The sequence below is a fragment of the Delphinus delphis genome, chromosome 17 (assembly GCF_949987515.2).
Source record: "Delphinus delphis chromosome 17, mDelDel1.2, whole genome shotgun sequence".
NCBI classification, from domain to species: domain Eukaryota; kingdom Metazoa; phylum Chordata; class Mammalia; order Artiodactyla; family Delphinidae; genus Delphinus; species Delphinus delphis.
The window spans coordinates 33335557-33349961 of NC_082699.1; the positions used below are offsets into that span (position 1 = coordinate 33335557).

Below are 14405 nucleotides of genomic sequence, written 5' to 3' on the forward strand. Positions count from 1 at the left end.
TGGGATGATTTGGGTTTGTATTATTCAGTTTGTTGTCATAACAAAATACTACATCCTAGGAGACTTAAAAAACATGAATTTAATTTCTCACACTTCTTGAGGCTGAAAGTCTGAGATCATGGTGCCAGTATGGTTGGGTTCTGGTGATGACCATCTTCCTGGCTTACAGATAACCAAATTCTCACAGTGTGTCCTCACACTGTGGAAGCTCTGTGCCTGTCCAATTTCTAGAAGAGCATTAATCCTATCATGGGGGCTCCATCCTTATGACTTCATATAGAGCTAATTACCTTCCAAAGACCCTACCATTTAATACCATCGTGTTGGAGGTTAGTGCTTCAACATATGAATTCGGGGGGGATACAAACATTCTTTCCTTAACAGATTTATTTTATTGCAAAATCCAAAAAGCTTTTCATTTGAAATTGAACACCACTTATAGCACTACATGTAAATTATTCCTAGAAATCATTATGTCAGTATTGTCCAAAATGAACCTATATAAAATTATCTGTGGTGCTTCATTAAAATGCAGGTTCACAGATGCAAAATCCATGTTTTTACAAGCTCTTACTCACATTAATATTGGGCAACTATTGCTTTATTTATTTATTTTAAAGGATTTCTTCATCGTTTTTTAATTTGAATTTTTTAATTTTATTTTTTTATACAGCAGGTTTTAATTATTTATCTATTTTATACATATTAGTGTATATATGTCAATCCCAGTCTCCCAGTTCATCCCACCCACCCTCCTTGGTGTCCTTACATTTATTCTCTACATATATGGCTCTATTTCTGCCTTGCAAACTGGTTCATCTGTACTATTTTCTAGATTCCACATATATGTGTTAATATTCAATATTTGTTTTTCTCTTTCTGGCTTACTTCACCCTGTCTGACAGTCTCTAGGTCCATCCACATCCCTACAAATGACCCAATTTCATTGCTTTTTATGACTAGTAATATTCCATTGTACCACATCTTCTTTATCCATTCATCTGTTGATGGGCATTTACATTGCTTCCATGACCTGGCTATTGTAAACCGTGCTGCCAGGAACATTGGGGTGCGTGTGTCTTTTTGAATTATAGTTTTCTCTAGGTAAACACCCAGTAGTGGGATTGCTGGGTCATGTGATAGCTCTATTTTTAGTTTTTTAAGGAACCTCCATACTGTTTTCCATAGTGGCTGTATCAACTTACATTCCCATTAACAGTGTACAAGGGTTCCCTTTTCTCCACACGCTCTCCAGCATTTATTGTTTGTAGATTTTTTTATGATGGCCATTCTGACTGGTGTGCAGTGATTGCTCATTGTAGTCTTGATCTGCATTTCTCTAATAATTAGTGATGTTGAGCAGCTTTTCATGTGCCTCTTGGCCATCAGTATGTCTTCTTTGCAGAAATGTCTATTTAGGTCTTCTGCCCATTTTGGGATTGGGTTGTTTCTTTTTTTTAATATTGAGCTGCATGAGTTGTTTATATATTTTGGAGAATAATCCTTTGTCCATTGATTCATTTGCAGATATTTCTCCCATTCTGTGGGTTGTCTTTTTGTCTTCTTTACAGTTTCCTTTACTGTGCAAAAGCTTTTAAGTTTCATTAGGTCCCATTTGTTTATTTTTGTTTTAATTTCCATTACTCTACGAGGTAGGACAAAAAAGATCTTGCTGTGATTTATGTCAAAGAGTGCTCTGCCTATGTTTTCTTCTAAGAGTTTTATAGTATCCAGTCTTACATTTAGGTCTTTTAACCATTTTCAGTTTATTTTTGTGTACGGTGTTAGGGAGTGTTCTAATTTCATCCTTTTACATGTAGCTGCTGTTCAGTTATCCCAGCACCACTTATTGAAGAGACTGTCTTTTCTCCATTGTATATCCTTGCCTCCTTTGTCATAGATTAGTTGACCACACGTGCGTGGGTTTATCTCTTGGCTTTCTATCCTGTTCCACTGATCTATATTTATGTTTTTGTGCCAGTACCATACTGTCTTGATTACTCTAGCTTTGTAGTATAGTCTGAAGTCAGCCAGCCTGATTCCTCCAGCTCCGTTTTTTCCCTCAAGATTGCTTTGGCTATTCGGGGTCTTTTGTGTCTCCATACAAATTTTAAGATTTATTGTTCTAGTTCTTTGAAAACTGCCGTTGGTAATTTGATAGGGATTGCATTGAATCTGTAGATTGCTTTGGGTAGTATAGTCATTTTCACAATATTGATTCTTCCAATCCGAGAACATGGTATATCTCTCCATCTGTTTGTGTCATCGTTGATTTCTTTCATCAGTGTCTTATAGTTTTCTGAGCACAGGTCTTTTACCTTCTTAGGTAGGTTTATTCCTAGGTATTTTATTCTTTTTGTTGCAATAGTGAATGGAATTGCTCCTTAATTTCTCTTTTTGTTCTTTCATTGTTAGTGTGCAGGAATACAAGAGATTTCTGTGCATTAATTTTGTATCCTGCTACTTTACCAAATTCATTGATTAGCTCTATTAGTTTTCTGGTGGCATCTTTAGGATTATCTATGTATAGTATCATGTCACCTGCAAACAGTGACACTTTTACTTCTTGCCAAATTTGTATTTCTTTTGTTTGTTTTTCTTCTCTGATGGCTCTGGCTAGGACCTCCAAAACTATGTTGAATAATAGTGGCAAGAGTGGTCATCCTTGTCTTGTTCCTGATCTTAGAGGAAATGTTTTCAGTTTTTCACCGTTGAGAATGATGTTTGCTGTGGGTTTGTTATATATGGCCTTTATTATGTTGAGGTAGGTTCCCTCTATGCCCACTTTCCAGAGAGTTTTTCATCATAAATTGGTGTTGAATTTTGTCAAAAGCTTTTTCTGCATCTATTGAGATGATCATATGGTTTTTATTCTTTAACTTGTTAACATGGTATATCACATTGGTTGATTTGCATATTTTGAATAATTCTTGTATCCCTTGGATAAATCCCACTCCCACTTGATCATGGTGTATGATCCTTTTAATGTGTTGTTTGATTCTGTTTGCTAGTATATTGTTGAGGATTTTTGCATCTATGTTCATCAGTGATATTGGTCTGTAATTTTCTTTTTCTGTAGTATGTTTGTCTGGTTTTGGTATCAGGTTGATGGTGGCCTCGTAGAATGAGTTTGGGAGTGCTTCTTCCTCTGCAATTTTTTGGAAGAGTTTGAGAAATATAGGTGTTAGCTCTTCTCTAAATGTTGGGTAGAATTCACCTGTGAAGCCATCTGGTCGTGGACTTTGGTTTGCTGGAAGATTTTTAGTCACATTTTCAATTTCAGCACTTGTGTTTGGTCTGTTCATATTTTCTATTTCTTCCTGGTTCAGTCTTGGAAGGTTATACCTTTCTAAGAATTTGTCTATTTCTTCCAGGTTGTCCTTGGCATAAAATTGCTTGTAGTAGTCTCTTATGATGTTTTGTATTTCTGCAGTGTCCATTGTAACTTTTCCTTTTTCATTTCTAATTTCATTGATTTGGGTCCTCTCCCTCTTTTTCTTGATGCATCTGGCTAAAGGTTTATCAATTTTGTTTGTCCTCTCAAAGAACCAGCTTTTTGTTTTATCATCTTTGCTATTGTTTTCTCTGTTTCTATTGCATTTATTTCTTCAGTTCCTTTTGATGTAAGTTTAGGTTTTTTATTTGAGATTTTTCTTGTTCCTTGAGGTAGGATTGTATTGCTACAAACTTCCCTCTTAGAACTGTTTTTGCTGCATCCTCTAGGTTTTAGATCATCATGTTTTTGTTGTGATTTGTCTCTAGGTATTTTTTGATTTCCTCTTTGATTTTTTCAGTTATTTCTTGGTTATTTAGTAACATATTGTTTAGCCTCCAAGTGTTTGTGTTTTTTTACTTTTTTCCCCTGTTATTTATTTCTAATCTCATAGTGTTTTGATCAGAAAAGATGCTTGATATGATTGCAATTTTCTTAAATTTACTGAGGCTTGATTTGTGACCCAAGATGTAATCTATCCCAGAGAATGTTCCATGTACACTTGAGAAGAATTTAATCTGCTGTTTTGGGATGGAATGTCCTATAAATATCAATTATGTTGGTACGTTTAATGTTGTCCCAGTGGTCTCTTAGGCTGTCTTAATTTCTTTTCATTGTTTTTTCTTTATTCTGTTCCATTGCTGTGAATTCCACCATTCTGTGTTCCAGGTCACTTATCCATGCCTCTGACTCAGTTATTCTGCTATTGATTCCTTCCAGTGTATTTTTTATTTCAGTTATTGTATTGTCCATCTGTTTTTTTGTTCTTTAATTATTCTAGGTGCTTGTACTTTAATTCTTCTAGGTCTTTTTTCAACAGTTCTTGCATCTTCTTGATCTTTGCCTCCATTCTTTTTGAGGTCCTGGATCATCTTCACTATCGTTATTCTGAAATCTTTTTCTGGAAGTTGCCTAGCTCCACTTCATTTAGTTGTTTTTCTCGGGTTTCATTTTGTTCCTTCATCTGGTACTTAGTTCTCTGCCTTTTCATTTTGTCTGTCTTTCTGTGAGTGTGGTTTTCGTTCCACAGGCTGAAAGATTGTAGTTCTTCTTGCTTCTGGTGTCTGCCCTCTGGTGGATAAGGCTATCTAAGAGGCTTGTGGAAGCTTCCTGTTGTGAGAGACTGGTGGTGGGTATAGCTGGTTGTTCCTCTGATGGGCAGGGCTCAGTAAAACTTTAATCTGCTTGTCTGCTGTTGGATCGGGCTGAGTTCCCTCCCTGTTGGGTTTCTGGCTTCAGGTGACCTAGTGCTGGAGGCTACACGCTCTTTGGTTGGGCTAATGGTGGACTCCGGGAGGGCTCATGCCAAGGAGTACTTCCCAGAACTTCTGCTGCCAGTGTCCTTGTCCCCGTGGTGAGCCACAGCCACCCCTGCCTCTGCAGGAAACCCTCCAACACTAGCAAGTAGGTCTGGTTCTGTCTCCTATAGGGTCACTTCTCCTTCCCCCTGGGTCCTGATGCACACACTACTTTGTGTGTGCCCTCCAAGAGTGGAGCCACTGTTTCTCTCAGTCCTGTTGAAGTCTGCAATCAAATCCCTCTAGACTTTAAAGTCTGATATTTTGGGAACTCCTCCTCCCATTGCCAGACCCCCAGTTTGGGAAGCCTCACATGGGGCTCAGAACCCTCATTCCAGTGGGTTGACTTCTGTGGTATAATTGTTCTCCAGTTTGTGAGTCACTCACCCAGCAGTTATGGGATTTGATTTTATTGTCATTGTGCCCATCCTACCGTCTCACTGCACCTTCTCCTTTGTCTTTGGATGTGGGGTGTCTTTTTTGGTGAGTTCCAGTGTCTTCCTGTTGATGACTGTTCAGCATTTAGTTGTGATTTTGGTGCTCTTGCAAGAGGGAGTGAGTGCATGTCCTTCTACTCCACCATCTGGAACCAATCTGGGCAACTATTGCTTTAATTGTTAAAAAAAAAAAATTCAGCAATCAAAAGACAACATAATGGAAATACATTGAAAATGCATATTTATTTAATAAAGAAGTAATTATATAATTATTTGAACATTCAAATTGTTACATACTTAATGTGAAGGTATTAATAACAATATAGTACTGACTACATTTTTAAGGCATCCAATAAGCCACTGTGGTTTAGTTTTATTATTGCATCTTAACTACAAGGTGAGTAATAATAGTATTCTCAATGTTAATAGGTGGAAATTGAGATTTATATGAATTAACTCACCTAGATAACAAATAGAAGATCAAGCACATGAATTCATGATGATGTAGATCTGATTCTATTTCATATGCTTGGAACCAGATGGACAAGAAAGTGATTGAAGTTATTTGGAGATCTCAAAAAAAAGTTTTGCATAATTAATTAAGTTATCCTTATTACTTATATGCATTTTTATATTTCATTGTAATGTATTACCATCACCCAAGACACAACTTCAAATTTGCAACCTTGAAATATGGTCTTTTGGTGACTGGTGCCAGTATTTTGAAATTTAGCATCTTGAGAATCTGTGGGAGAGTAATGACTTTAATTTTCCATAGAATCAACAGATTTCTTTGGTCAACCAACATAAATACTGAAATTTGCAAATTTCTTGTAGGCTAGATCTAGCATATATTTTCTTCTCATTCGAGAAATACAAAGAGGAAGTGACTGAAATTTTTGCTTTTATAAATTCTGCCTATGGTATGCAGAAATTCTATGTGGCAATAGTAGTTTCAGTTGTGAACTCCCATGCTTTGATATTTTAGACTGGAGTATATCTTTTGGAGCCTTGGTTAGAAATCTGAAACCCTCATTATTTCTGCATTTGTTAAACTATGTCTTTTGTTCCACTTGCAGACCAAGTAGTTGGCTTTGATAAAACTTGATCTACATTCAGAGATCTGCTCTGATCTTGGCTTTCTAAATGGTTCATCCTGGGGCACCCTAGAATGTTTGAGAAGATACTTTTAACCGGCTTCTTTTTTTTTCCTTTTAGCTTGGCTGTTTTCATTTATATACCTGAAACTTTTGAAGTTTACATTTGCTCTAAGACTGAAAAAGTTTTGAAAAGCTTTGTATTCATGTATTTGGCATGATTTTCATGAATTAATGCTCTTATTTCCAATGTATAATTTTATTTAATAATTTCTTATATATATAGAGAGAGATCTAGATAAATCTGTATCTGCATATATGTGTGTCCATGTCTTATAAAGAGAATTTGCTGTCTTAAAACAGAAATACTGGGTATGTTTTACCTATGTTTACTCACAATGTTTTGTCAAGATCAGAATTTAAAAGTGATACTTCTGTATCTGTTCTCTTTGAAAATATGTTCATTGAGGGATGTAGCCTGAGGGCATCTTGAAAACACAGTTTATTTTAGGATTCCACATATAAGCAATTCATGGAACTAAAAAATAAACTCTAGTGTTATTTTTGTATTCTCAAGCCACTTTCTGCATCTCAACTTTTAATTTATTGGCATTCATGAGATTAAATTAGTGATGCTAAATCATGCCTTAAACACACACACACACACACACACACACACACTATATTTACATCATTCTTCTGTGTCTTTATATCTACTATGCATTCCACTAAAGCACCTAGAGGATAAAAATTGGAATTACTTTTCCTAAATTGTCTATCCAGCTTGCATTCTACTTCCCCAACTCTTTTGGACATTTTCAATATTTTTCAGATTCCCACCAGTACCTTGAACCCAATATGTGTCAAGTGAAATTCTTCTCTTTCTCTCTCTTTTTTAAGTGTGATCCCAGAAGTCTCACCAAGAGATGGTGTTGATTCTTCTCAGTGCAAGAGGTAAGTTGATTTCCCATGGAGTTCTCCTGTATAAATCAGTATTAGGGTCTACTTGGCACCTTTTGAATTTCCTTCTTTGGTTTTGGTAACAGGAACCTACCTGAATACAATTTACTTAGACTTACATGTAGAGGTGTTTATGAAAATAGAGCAGTCAGATCTCATGCTCTGAGGAACATAACTGTCCAATGATGCTAGTTGCTGCCCCTGTGGATTCACCACTGCACTAACACTGAGACCATATATTCTATGTCCTGTTCCTAGCCAATGACCGAGCACAGAGGAAGTCCTAAGGTGGACCCATTTCAGTGAAAAGCAGGGCTCTTCCAAGGCACAACTTTGTCTTGAGAGCACTCAGCTACCCAACCCCAGCATTCTTCAAATTGTACTGTAATCTGCGACATGTCCTACAATAACCTTCATTCCAATCACCATTTTCTTACACGAGATTGATATTTATATCATAAGCTGAAGATTCTTTCCCCTTTCTTCTGCTGCCCCTCCATCCCACTTTCATCTCTAATCCCATATTGACTTCAGCATCTTGGAGAACCCACACTAATGTAAATGGAAAATAGAATAGTTCAAGAAAACTGGTGGTAAAATGAGGATTTGAGATTGATTCACTATCTACTGTGCTGGTGAAAAGTACATCATTCTGACTAGTTTTGGGGCATAGACAGTTCCAAACACAAGATGATTACCCACTAACTAAATATTTCCCTGTTTAAGATGCAGGGAAATAAACTCGTGGAGGGAAATATCCTTGAAGTTGTAAGTGATTCTGGCGTTTGTAAGATATGGTGGGAACTATGACTATAAATAGAGCAGAGTTGTTTGTTACTGCTAATCTGTATTGACTCTTTGTGGAGGGATAATGAGAAACAAAGGGCAATTAGCAAGCAGTTAGAGACCTCTTTAGTAACTTACAAAACAGCCCTTACCTCCAACAGTAAAGGCTGAGCAGTATACCAAAGATCTGTCAGAGTGGAGATCAAGAGATATTTGAATACCCTGACAAGGCAGATCTTAACACCTTTGAACCTGAAAGTAGGGATGGAACTTCTGGAGGAATGTCTGAGAATATGACTCTGCAGACTCCTGAACACTATGAGTTTAAAGAGATGTCCCACATTTTTTCATCCAAAGCTAGCACTTCTCCTTTTGGAAGACGTTGCAAAAGCTTGTCTACCATAAGGGACTTGTGACCTTTCAGTAGCTTCCAATACCACTTTTGCTGGCCCACAAGCTGAGGACTAGTTTAAATCTCAGCATAACTTGGCTAAGGATGTACAAGGTCTGATAAAAGAGAAAAGAGATTACATATTGGAGAAATTGCAAAAATAGCTAGTGAGTACAAGAAGGAGTCAAGGAAGCAACCCTGGAATTGGATTTTAATGGTGTTGATCAAGGGGTCTGGAGTTTAAGACTGGCTAAGTCATGACCCATTGACTTGGAAACACAATTTCTGGCTTTAGAATGGCTTTCTAAAGACATGGATAAATCACCACCTTGGAGGCAAACTCTGAATGGACAGAATGCTGTCCTTCCAGATGTAGTGTTTGCACTAAATCAGAGCACATGCTTTATACGGCACCATGTCCCCAGTAGTTCCAGGAAAATTGGGACGATGAGTAGGTGTACAGAAAAGTCACCATAATGGTAGGAGTAATCAATCTTGATCAGTAAGAGGGATTAGGGCTGTTTTTACAATATGCAGTCAAGGAGGAAACCATATGGAACACAGGTGACATACTTGAACACCCCTTGATACTCCCTGGACCCATGGTAATAGTGTCCAAACATACTCTGAAGACTTGGCCTAAGAGCTGTCTAATTGACAAGAGCTCAGAACCTCAGAAATGAAAGTTTGAGTCACCTTGTCAAGATGAAGTGATGGTGCGAAACAAGGCTTTGTGAATAGTTCCATTTTTCTGCAGTGTCACAGCTTTCCAAGCAAAGATTACTAGAAATCTGTGTAAAGCAGGGGTCTCCAACCCCCGGGCCATGGACTGGTATTGGTCCGCAGCTGTTAGGAACCAGGCCTCACAGCAGGAGCGAAGCTTCATCTGCTCTCCCCATCTCCCCATCTCCCCATTGCTCGCATTACTGCCTGACCCCCCCCCCATCCGTGGAAAAATGGTCCTCCACGAAACCGGTCCCTAGTGCCAAAAAGGTTGGGGACCACTGGAAGGATAATTGGATGGTAAACAGGCTTTGGGAATTACAGATTATGCATTGCTCAAGTGCCATTTGCTTGCATTCTAATGTAATAAATCTGGACTCCACTTTTTTATCTCCCCCAGAGCAGAGCCATTTGATTACAGTTAGAAGCAGCATAAAGGGGACTTGTTTATGCTGTACAGTCCAAGTCTCTCATCTCTTTCTCTCTCTCTCTCAGTTACTCCACCTCTCAGAGAGGAGGAACATCAGAAGTGCCAGCCACCCTACATAAGCTCCAAGTCTCATCCTTTCAAAGTTCCTTTCCTGTAGTGCAACTTCTGCACATTCAGATGATCTCTGGTCCATTTTATCAGGTCAGTTGTATTTAGAACTGGTACTGGAGAAAGGGCAAGGATGAGTACCAGTTGTAGCCCTGAGACCACTTGCAAAGAGAGGGACTGTTATTCATCTCACTAACCTTCCACTTTTAAGGTTCTCTTTGGGAAGATAAGCCCATAGGAACCATGGTGGAGCTGAGCCACCAAGCATCATGGAGAAATGGATATATGTAGCACAGGGATGGACTGGGGTAACCTTAGAAACATGACACTCAGATCTCCTATTACAGGGATCATGATTGACTGATGGCTCCAGTTACTGTTACCAGCACAGGACAGAGCCTGGTATGGCCAAGAAAGCGGGCCATTCCTGTGAATACAAGACTGCCCCAACAGGTGAGTTTGGCTCTAGGATGCCCCATTGGCTTTGCCAAACCTTTCTTGGAACTGCAATGTAGTCTGAGACTCTTCTTATTCATTCTACCTTCCTTTCCTCTGTCCTTCCATGGATATCAGATCTACATCATGTTTTGAAGGTTCTCCTTTCTTTCTCAAGCTCCTAGGCGTTAACAGATCTCTTGCAAGTCTGATCCCTTCTTACCATCTGCTTTCCACAAATGCAAAGTTACTCAGAGTATAAATTTATGGAGCAGCTCCAGGGAATCCAACATGGTCTTCTCTTATGCACCTGATGGCACTCAGGAAACATTTCTTAAACACTTTCTGAGTGAACATTTGTGGGAGTGTGCATGAGGCCAAAGATTAGCAGCCATCATTTATTGCTCTTGCTACATTACTATATTTTCATCCTTTGTACTAAGTAAATGTAGCCAGCCTGTATGGACAGAGGCAAGAAAAAGAAGGACTCTTTATTTTAACAGTGAGTGAAGATAGCAGTTGACTCTATAGATGGATGCTGAGAGTTGTATTCTATAAAGGAAAAAAGATTGACCCGTGTGGACAACATTTGTCACTTAGTAGCATAATGCAGAAACATTTCCCTATAAATAAATGTACACATAAGTGTAGTATTGTCAATCAATCTGGTTTTTTCTTGTTTTTAGAAAGCATAAGGGATTTTCCCTCTGATTTGGTTGAGAAGAAAAGGAAAACGAAAGAAGGCAAAATAAAAACCCCAAACAGTTACTAAGCAGTTTGCAGTGACTGTTTAATATTACTACGGAACAAATTATTTGGGGGGAGCTTGTAATCTACTCTGGGAATTTGTTCATAGATACATAACATACTCATGTATCTCACGCTGCTGTTTACACTGAGTAAGCTATTGATTAGAACCTCCAAAATTCTCTCAAGTTTGGATACTCATTGGTGTCACATGGGGAGTTTTAAAAATACCCATGCCTCAACCACACCTCTAGAGATTCTGCCTCAATTTCTCTGGATGAGTCTAGGCATTAGTATTTTTAAAACTTTCTTGGATGTTTCTAAAATGCAATTAGGATTAAAACAATTGGTAACATGTAAAAGAGAGAGAGAGAGAGAGAGGGAGAGAGAGAGAAAGAGAGAGAGAGAGAGAAACTGAATATTCCATCCATTTTCTAGATCAGTGGAAAGTTGTATATTCACCTGAACTGTTTGCAGAGGTGACAGTAGCAATTATGTTGCACTAGGAAGGGTTCAGAGGCATTTCCTTGTCATGTTATTTCTTCATCGACTAGTTCACGTTACACTTTATCTCAGTCTAAAGACCCATGCCATCTCCTTTAATTGACTACATTCAAAGCCTCAGTGTTGGTCTCACTGTAACTCTGTCAGGGTCTTTCAGCCTAGATTACTCATGGTTACAGGCTTTAAAAATTATGGCTTTTATTCATATCCTTTGAAACCATATTCTTAAGTGGTTAGTAATTTTATTTATACTTTTTTAAAGTTCTCTTTTTCAATGAAAGAAGTATCGCATTGTGTGTCAAAAGAAATTTATGGAAATAAACCTGACCAAATAGTAAGTCAATGCTCTGGATTAGACCGCAGGGCCCTTTGCTCTCCATTCTGCTGCTAACTCACTGAGGCATGAGGCTAGGGTATGGCTTTGATGCCCTTCACGGCCTCTTTGGATTAATCCTTAGCCTTAATGCCTTAAGACTCAGTGAGGTGCAACATACCAATTCCCACATGTCCCGTTTCCCTTAGTGATGGGTTAGTTTTTGATTCATCATTTCTGCAAGTATCGTGTCAAATGGGTCGATAAAACATCAATGTTAGGACAGTTCATGTCCCGGTGGTCAGCTAGTGCCCACATGCTGAGAATTAAGTGGCGAATCACAACACAAATGTCCCAAGACATAAGAATTAGGCTGTATCGACACGTTTCTCAGATGAAGCAAAACAATAATTTCTCACCTGCTACATTCCATTGCTGGATTGCTCAGTCATTGCATAGAGACTTCTGCTAACAATTAATACAGTCATAAAAAAGGGAAAATAACAGGGGGAAACATGCACACAAACTGAAAGCAGATATCTGCATGCTGTTGTCCCACAAGTTTAGATCAACCCCACGTCTGCCTGGAAACTTGTAAATAGCATTCATAAGTGATGTTATCATATAAAGTGTGGTGGGGAAATCACAATGGTGCCTATTTGTACATTCTGGAATTAATATCTATGTGCAGATAAGAGAACAATAAAAATACACGAAACAAATGTACACAGGGGAAGGTAAGAACTGAACATGATCCAAATATGTCATACTGTGGAAACCTTAGGGAAATAAAGTTTTTTGGGATACTGGCAGACAGCATAGCTGCTGGAACCAGGATTTTGAAGTCTTGCAGCTTGGAAATAATGCTTTCAGTTAATAAGGGTGTGTGGGTGGAATTAAACACACCACTCCCACTACTGTAGTCAGAATTATGTGCCTCATTTCCATGCACGGTCCTGAAAATAATTCTTGCAACTAAGTAGCAGACTGTCAGATTTGTATTGATCAAATGTGAAAGCATGCGAGATCTGCATACCCTTTGGAGGGCTGGCTGACACTGTGTCTGCCTTGCACATGGTAGAGAGTGTACAGCCAAAATATTGAGTGATTCTCATTCCTTGTGGTTCATTAAGATAAGACAAAAAGGGGTGAGACTCACATTTTCAGTTCCACATCTCTAATAGAGAAATGTCAATGGCTGGTGGCAAATTGGAATGACAAAAGATTACCCCTTTTTTTTGTATTTCCAATGGAGATGCAGCGTATGATAAAAGTGTGTGTATAATCTAGTGTCAAAATCCAGAAAAATAATTCCAGACCCAGTTTAGTGATATTGTCTACAATTCTCTATGTTAGTCTGACATAAAGATTCTTTCTAGTGTCAGGGGGAGTGTCTCATGAAAAATTATAATACGTGTAATATAGAATCATCTAAAAGAAGAGGCACGCTACTTCGCTGATTATTTGAAGGGATGTTTCATAAATAGACAATTTAATAGGAATGAACAAAACTCCAGTGGCTATTTGCATTATAATATTTTCTTTTAGGGTGGAAATAGTTTAGTACGGTATGTGGCTGGCCAAGACATTGCACCTGAACTGAGTGTGTAAGCCTCTAAGTCAACTAATTCCAAAAAGGAAAAGCAGCAATATATTATTCATTCATTCATTCACTTATTTTCTACTTCCTCAGAATTGCCATTTTAAATAGCTTTACAAAGCACTGTGGATACAAAGTTAATAAAAATAATGACTCCACTCTTGAGGAATTTTCAGACTAGCAGAGATAAAACATAGACATGCAAACAATCGACTGTAACACAATGCAGCAATGGAAAGATGGAAACAATTCTGTCTAGGATCCTCCAGGAAGGGTTCACAGAAGTGATATCAGAATTCTGTCTTGAAGTGTGGATGGCAGTGAGCCAGGTTTAAAGGGGAAAGTCATGCTAACAAAGAAATTACAGCTAAAAAATGTAACTAAGAAACATATTTTTAAAATCTTAAGGTATAATAGAATGACACTTTCAAAAACAATGATAAACAGTAGGTAACGGATACATCTGAAATCAGTAAGCAGCTTGGAGCTCTGTCTTTTCAGGCCATGCTGGATAGTCTACTGCATTTTGCCAAAATCAATAAGAAAGTAAAATCTTTCATTTCATTCAGTGGTAAAATTTCTCCTCCTTAATGCCATGATTTTCTTCCATCATACACTCATTTTTAATAGCAGCATCAATAGAAACACTGTTTTGGATATAATTATACAAAAACACAATATTGAGAGCCTGCCAATTATATATTTAAAATTTTAGTTTAATGGAAAATAATTACTGGACTTCGAATTTCATCTCTTGAATTAGATTCTTAATGTTGTTTCTTAACAAGCATACAAATTCAAGCAACCTATTTACTGTGTTCTTAGAACCTTAATTTAGTAATCTTTAGAAAGGAGGTAATTTCCCTGAAATGGAAGAGACAAATGCTCACTGGATCATGCTTTACATTGAAAATGTAAAATGCTATAAATGTGAATGTGGCATTATTATAATAATGATTATCTGTGATATCAATGCTTGTCTATTGAGGTAGAAGTAGAATGAATGTCCTGTTAATGAGAAATATATTCTGCTTAGCTTTGCCTTTTGGAAGAGAATGGGGGACTCTTAAGCAAAACTATCTA

General features: G+C 37.8%; 1 long non-coding RNA gene across 1 annotated transcript in view; it reads left to right on the forward strand.

The window, feature by feature from the left end:
• LOC132440235 (uncharacterized) overlaps positions 1–14405 on the forward strand; it is a 77570-nt gene that overhangs the window by 61002 nt on the left and 2163 nt on the right. Inside the window, exons 3-5 of the long non-coding RNA XR_009522541.1 lie at positions 7226–7279; positions 9681–9816; positions 10071–10176. This is a non-coding gene — a long non-coding RNA (uncharacterized lncRNA). The remainder of the gene's footprint in view (positions 1–7225; positions 7280–9680; positions 9817–10070; positions 10177–14405) is intronic.